This window comes from Canis lupus, chromosome 7 (assembly GCF_003254725.2).
Source record: "Canis lupus dingo isolate Sandy chromosome 7, ASM325472v2, whole genome shotgun sequence".
Taxonomy (NCBI): domain Eukaryota; kingdom Metazoa; phylum Chordata; class Mammalia; order Carnivora; family Canidae; genus Canis; species Canis lupus.
The window spans coordinates 18454464-18461494 of NC_064249.1; the positions used below are offsets into that span (position 1 = coordinate 18454464).

The following is a 7031-nucleotide window of genomic DNA, read 5'->3' on the forward strand; positions in this document are numbered from 1 at the left end:
ATTCTCCCTTTACTCAAACCTCTCTCTAAAAAGAATTTCAGAGGAAAGATCTCAACCTTTTTGTCTCAGGCAAAATTCCAGACCAATTTACTTGACTGACCTAATGAATAAGGCTCTTCAGGCTACTATATTAGTGTGAAAAGCTGAGGTTATCAGTAACCCACCCCTTTCCTTTCACTAGTTTGGGACACAGTGGTGTGTCCATAGAGGGCTGTATTATAGTTGCCATAGAGCAGTAGTTCCTAAATATCAGTGTGCTAGGAATCACTTAGAATGGGGAAAAATTAGAGAGAAAGACAAACCATGAGAGACTCTTAACTTTGGGAAGCAAACAGGGTTGCTGAAGGGGAGGTGGGTGGGGGGAAGGGGTAACTGGGTGACGGTCATTAAGGACGGCACTTGATGTGATGAGCACTGGGTGTTATACTACATGTTGGCAAATTGAATTTAAATTAAAAAAAGAAAAAAAAAGAATGTTTATGACAATGTAGATTTTGATTTAGTAGATTTGAGTCAGAGCCCAGGCATTTTGCAGAATTACTCCAGATAAATGTGATTCAAGTTGCCACCTATTCATCCTATCTATATATACTCCCTTAGAAGATTTCAGCTCCAAAAACCTCTTTTAGACCAACTGGCAATAAAACTCCCTTTAATAACAGTGTGCAGGAGACTGGAAAGATTCTAGTATAAGTTGATAGCAATAATAGAGGAAGAGACAGCAGTGGTCTTGTCTTAAGTATGTCTTTTGACAGAGGGTAAGGGCTCAGACCTATCTGAGGAAGAGGAAATAGTCTGGCCCCTAAGAATGGCCACAGTTTGTGAGCTTTCTTTACCTTCCCCAGAGGTAGGAACATGGGACATGACCTCTGCACAAAAATGGTTGAGAATGGAGAAGTAGTTGTTTCCTGATGTGATGGGCAAGAAGTCTATGTTCACAGATACATCTCTCTGCCTTTACTGGGTTCATTTCCAATAATGAAGGGCACGATAAAAAATGCATTCTGGAATTCATCATCATTCCTGGTTGATACTCTATAGAGGGAGGGTATTGTGTAAAACCAACTTAAAATGGTAGCGTACTGTCTGTGACAACCTGCCATAGCTCCTCATTTATAAGGCTGGCCCCAGCAAACCTGAGGAAGGAGGCAACGTTTGTCTTTAGTGTCCCATTCCCTCTTTCTCCACTCTGCTTCAACACTCCTTCCTCTTCTGTCATCTAAGGCCTACTAAGGAAGCCCGTCAGCCCTATTTTTCCAGAAGCTCATTCTCACCTAGTGTGTATTAATCTTTACTGGTGGCCTAACCAGGAAACAAATTAAATTTTTCCTCTGGGGGGCATTTATTCCAAGGGTTTCCTGAAACATTATAAGCCTTTACCAAACAAAAGATGAAATGCAAATGGTGAGTTCAAGCACCTAGGCAATGGTATTAGGCAATCTTTTCAATAACTCTGAAACAAAATGAAATGTCATTCATAAGACTAGTTGTGTGACAGTGTGAGTTAGAACCTCATCTAAGTCATGTCAGGGTGTTGGAGGGGACTTTGAATGATCATGTGGTCCATCTGTATGCTTGTAGGCATATTAATACTTGGACTTGCTGGAGAAATGACATTTTTTCCTTCTTTGCACCACTAAAGAAAGTTACAAAGAATAACAATTATTCTATCACCACAAAGTCCGATCAACCATCATTTCTCTCTCACGTGGACTGTAATGGTAGTACCCCCAATTGCACTGACTCTTGCCACTACTTCTTTGCCATTGATGTTGCCTCCTCAGCCCCAGGACGCCACATCTGTTAACCTGTTTGGCACACTGAACCCCAAGTGATCTTCTACAAATGCTAATTAGACTATGCCAATCCCTTGATTAAAACTGTCTTGTGGCTTCCCACTGTTCCTAGGATGAAGACCTATTTGCCTAATCTACAAAGCCCTTCACGGTCCTGACTTAGCCTTAGCTCTCACCTCCAGCCTCTTTGGTTTCCTTTCATACCTTCAGATGTGCCATCATGCTCCTGTTACTTTATGACTTTGCACAGGCTGTGATAGCTCCTATAGGCTTTCCCATTGTCACTGTATTGTGTAGGCCATATTTTTTGTCCATTATACCAATCATACCACTGTTTCTCTTTTTCTATGTATTCATGTGCTTATTTGATTAATGTTTGTTTTCCAAACTAGACTATAACCTCCATGAGGTGAAGACCTGGATATCTTTTACTCCTAAGTATATTCCCAGTGTCACACAGAGACCGCAGGAAGTTTACCATGAATATATGCTTAATAAATGCATGAGCGATTCTTTTTTTTAATCTAACTTTGGGTTAAGCCCATTTTTAGTCATTGAAAGTGGTGGGGAGCTTCTGGCCACTTCCCTCTAGCTCTCCCTTTGCTTTTGGATATAATATACTATCACTCTGACGGAAGTGCACAGATGCCTCATTAACACGGAAACTGGGCAGTAGAAGTTAATTTTAATGTCCCTAGATTAGTTTATTAACATATGTTGTTAATTTACTTAATTTTCTTCATTTTGTTAATTATCCCCTTGTGTTCAGACTCTGATTTGGTAACTGGAGAGGGTTAACTCCACTGTATAGGAGTTTAGAGCCCGTAGAATTTTTCCATATTAGAAAAAAAATTCCTTTCTTTCTTTCTTTCTTTCTTTCTTTCTTTCTTTCTTTCTTTCTTTCTTTCTTTCACAGTATAGAAATATATCAGCAAGAAACAGAATAAAGAAGTAAATGTTAGAATGAGCTTTAAGATGGCAATAAAGAAAGTGGGAATTAGTGAGAACTTTCAAGAGAGAACCAGAAATCTTATGAGAAATTTTTATTTTAATAGAACAACGTTGTTCTTTAAACTGTACCAATTTATTTTTATTGAAGCTAAATCCAGTACAAACCCATACTGTATCCTGATCAAAGTTTCTCCTGTGCTTAGATCTCAGAAATTACTGCTTACATCTGGATGTATTTGTTTATTTAAGAGTGTATGTAATTTTTTAAATAAAAATAAAATAAATAAGTAAAAATAACCATTTATAGAGTACCACGTACCAGACACCTTACTTTCAGTATCTCATTTGGTTCTCAGATACAGGTTATGATTATTTCCCCCATTTTACAGATAAGGAAAATATGGTTCAGAGAGTTAGGCAATTTGCCAGGACTCACAGTGTTGGGCAGATCCAGATTCAAATCCCAAGTATGGCTGATTCTAACTCCAGTGCTCATGTCTCACTTCCTCTTTAAAATGAAATCCCAGCATTTGCTAAGGTTTAAGGATTTCCCCCATTTTCACAGGCAAAAATCACTTAAAGGAGTGGTTCTCCAACTGTGATCCCCAGATCAGCAGAATCAGCATCATTATGGTGATATGCTGGAAACTCAAATTCTCTGACCCTGCCCCAAAATTAGTGAATGAGAAACCGTGGTCTGGGTGGGATAGAGCCAGTTATTTGCATTTTAACCAGCCCTCCATGCCATTTGGCTGTGTATGAAGTTTGAGAACCACTGCCTGGAGGAACTGAGATCTGAGCAGCCTTTATTGCTATCTAAGCTGGTAATTGATCACCTGGCTCACACATCATATTGGCTTTCCAGATGCCACACCTGGAGAATGCTTCTCACTCTTTTTCAGGATCCCCAGCAAAGCAACCAGTGCATGGTGACCTGAAAGTCTTCCACAGACTTTGTTTTGGTTTGAAATGGTGGCACAGAAGCTTATACTGGTTGAGTAAACAGGCAACATTTGAAAAAATTTGACCTGGATATTGTGGTGGATTGCAAAAGGTCACTGTATTTTTTGGTTCACGTTTGTATATGTCTCCACTTCTGCTCTCTTCCAGATCAGGAAGCGGAAGTTCTAAACTACCAAGGAGCCGACTCTTGGTATTTCCGGCCTTGCTGAGACCAGAAAGTAGCGGAAGAGACAAATCTTTCTTGTTAGAGTTCCAATTTGATTTCCAAATCAAGGTGCACAGGATCAAAGGTCTCCTGAGTACAGATCAGCATCCCAAACTTTGATGCTTATCTAAATAAACAGCTTGGAACTCTGCTCTACTAGTTGTAACATAGACAGGTGACTGAGATAAAGAGATAAATCAGCTGCTGAGGAATGAGGGGAAATTCCCACCTAAGAGCTGAAAGCAACAATATTTGAGCTTGTGATTGCCTTCCTTTTTAATTTTCTAAGGTGAGGTGATCAACACCTTTAATAAATGGAAGATTGAAGGTCTTAGTACTTGAGTAAGCTAGGAGGGAAAACAATGTCCACAAATGGATTCTTTCATTATGATAAAAAAAAAAAAATAGCAGAATTTTAAGGAGTTACCCTGACAAGAATTTTGGCTGCAGTGGAACTAGTTAATATACTTGTTACATGATCTCTAAAGTAAGTTAAAACATGTGGAAGTAGAAGAAACAGAAAAGATCACACCATATTTTCTATTTATTATGTAGCTTAGATTTTCTCTTTCAATTGTTTTTTGTTTGTTTCTACGGGGAAAAATAAGTGTTCACACTACAGGTAATCAAAGGAAAATTAGATTAGTTTTTAAATAGTGAAACTTCTAGATGAGCGGACCTGGAAGATAATTTGTGAATCAAGCAAGTGCATTTGGTGCATCATTGGGCAAACTGATAAAACCCATGCATCTGAAAGGGAGGTGAGGAGTTTCTGCTGTCACCAGAGCTTCACTTGGCAAGTTAGTCCCACCACTCTCCACAAATGAAATGAAACTAGAGGAGTATTTTAGTCATACTCACAATGCGGAATCTTTAGAACCACATCTCAGACTTCTGTTGAGTTTAAAGGTACTGAAAATTAGTTTTCAGGACCAGCCTTCCAAAATCTGGACTAAAATAATCACATTAGCCCTTGTTAAATGTATTCACAGTCAAGCAATAAAACAATAGCATTCTCCTTACTTTATATCTAAAGCTTGAGATTTCTAATCGATGTTCCCACTTTGCTGCATGACATTGTTTTGCTTAGAGCTTCCTGAAGTACTTGCACGCCATATACACTTCTTTTTTTTTTTAATTTTTATTTATTTATGATAGTCACAGAGAGAGAAAGAGAGGCAGAGACATAGGCAGAGGGAGAAACAGGCTCCATGCACCGGGAGCACGATGTGGGATTCGATCCCAGGTCTCCAGGATCACGCTCTGGGCCAAAGGCAGGCGCCAAACCGCTGCGCCACCCAGGGATCCCTCACTTCTAATCTATATAAGAGAACACTGATAAGCAATGTCTTTTTCTTTAGCTTAAAACAATAATGTCAATTTCTGCACCATCTGAGAACACAAATACTTCTAATCTTGGATCAGAAGCTCTGGATTCTCAGTTGAGCCCAGCCATGAAACTACTCTTTGCTTTAGATCTCCACCTTGTGGTTAGATGTTTAAAGTGTAGATTGCTCTGGATTTTATGATCCTGGTTTACAGATTCTTTTAAAAAGGAAGTCAGGATGGACATTGTCTGCAAATATCTTAGTTGAGATGATGTCTGAAAATAACAGAGGCTTACAATTGGGTATTTAAAATGGTATCATTCAGAGTTAGCTTATTTCAAGATGATTTTTTCCCATTGAGGCACTTGTTTGCCACTTTGTTTCAAAAAAAGAAACCTTAAGAAACCCTCTAAACCTTCTAAACCTTAAGAAACCTTCTAAAAGTTTTCTTAAGAATTGAAGAGACTAAAAAAAAAAAAAGAATTGAAGAGACTTTCAGAGACCTTTTAAGTTAGTTCTGGTATTGAAGGAGCCAGTTAAGGGGAACCTCATTAGTAGTATCTTACCATGCCTTCAGTGAACTCTAATGGATGGATTAGATTAGAAATTACATCTTTAGGGATCCCTGGCTGGCGCAGCGGTTTGGCGCCTGCCTCTGGCCCAGGGCGCGATCCTGGAGACCCCGGATCGAATCCCACGTCGGGCTCCCGGTGCATGGAGCCTGCTTCTCCCTCTGCCTGTATCTCTGCCTCTCTCTCTCTCTCTCTCTCTCTGACTATCATAAATAAATAAAAATTTATTAAAAAAAGAAATTACATCTTTAGGGACTCCTGGGTAGCTCAGTTAGTTAGGCATCTGCCTTCGGCTCAAGTCATGATCCCAGGCTGTTCTCCCTCTGCCTGTTGTTCCCCCTGCTTGTGCTCTCTCTCTGAGAAATAAATAAAATCTTAAAAAACAAACAAACAAACAAACAAACAAAAAGAGGGCAGCCGGGGTGGCTCAGCGGTTTAGCACCTGCCTTAGGCCCAGGGCATGATCCTGGAGACCCGGGATGGAGTCCCACGTCGGGCTCCCGGTGCATGGAGCCTGCTTCTCCCTCTGCCTGTATCTCTGCCTCTGTCTGTCTGTCTCTCTCTCTCACTCTGTGTGTGTGTGTGTGTGTCTCATGAATAAATAAATAAAATCTAAAAAAAAGAGAGAAAGAAAAAGAAGAAAGAAGAAAGAAAGAAAGAGAAAGAAAGAAAGAAAGAAAGAAAGAAAGAAAGAAAGAAAGAAAGAAAGAAAGAAAGAAAGAAAAAGAAAGAAAGAAATTACCATCGCAGAACACTGGGCAGAAGCACAAGAAATACTCTAATGTGTGGTTTAACCTGGTTCAAGAAAGGAGACAGGTGACAACTAGAACATCCTATTATTTCATTTTCTAAGTTGCCTCATCACAACATAGAAAAGACTTTAAACTTATTCCTAAGGCTATGCGCATCCTGCCCTTTCACCTTGGGGCTTTCACGTCACTCCATCAAGGCTTTGCTCATGAGAAAGTTGAAGAAATGGATGGACTTTAAAAAATTATGATGACAACCTTCTCTCAGGTTTCGTGGTAGTAGGGCTGACCTCAAATGCTGGCACTTCTGGGAACTTGCAGTGTGGAAGCATGAAGTGCCTTTTACTCTCAACTCTGGACTTATGAATTAAACAGTATTGTGGGATGATGGGGATGGGGTCACATTCCATATCCTGGCACAGTTGAATGAACGAACTGAAGCAACCTAGCTCTCTTCCTTTTAATCT

The 7031-nt window shown here is 39.7% G+C and overlaps 1 long non-coding RNA gene across 1 annotated transcript in view; it reads left to right on the forward strand.

Moving 5' to 3' along the window:
* LOC112648241 (uncharacterized) overlaps positions 1 to 5024 on the forward strand; it is a 49080-nt gene extending 44056 nt beyond the window's left edge. Inside the window, exon 4 of the long non-coding RNA XR_004817522.2 lies at positions 3858 to 5024. This is a non-coding gene — a long non-coding RNA (uncharacterized LOC112648241). The remainder of the gene's footprint in view (positions 1 to 3857) is intronic.
* Positions 5025 to 7031: the final 2007 nt, after the last annotated feature.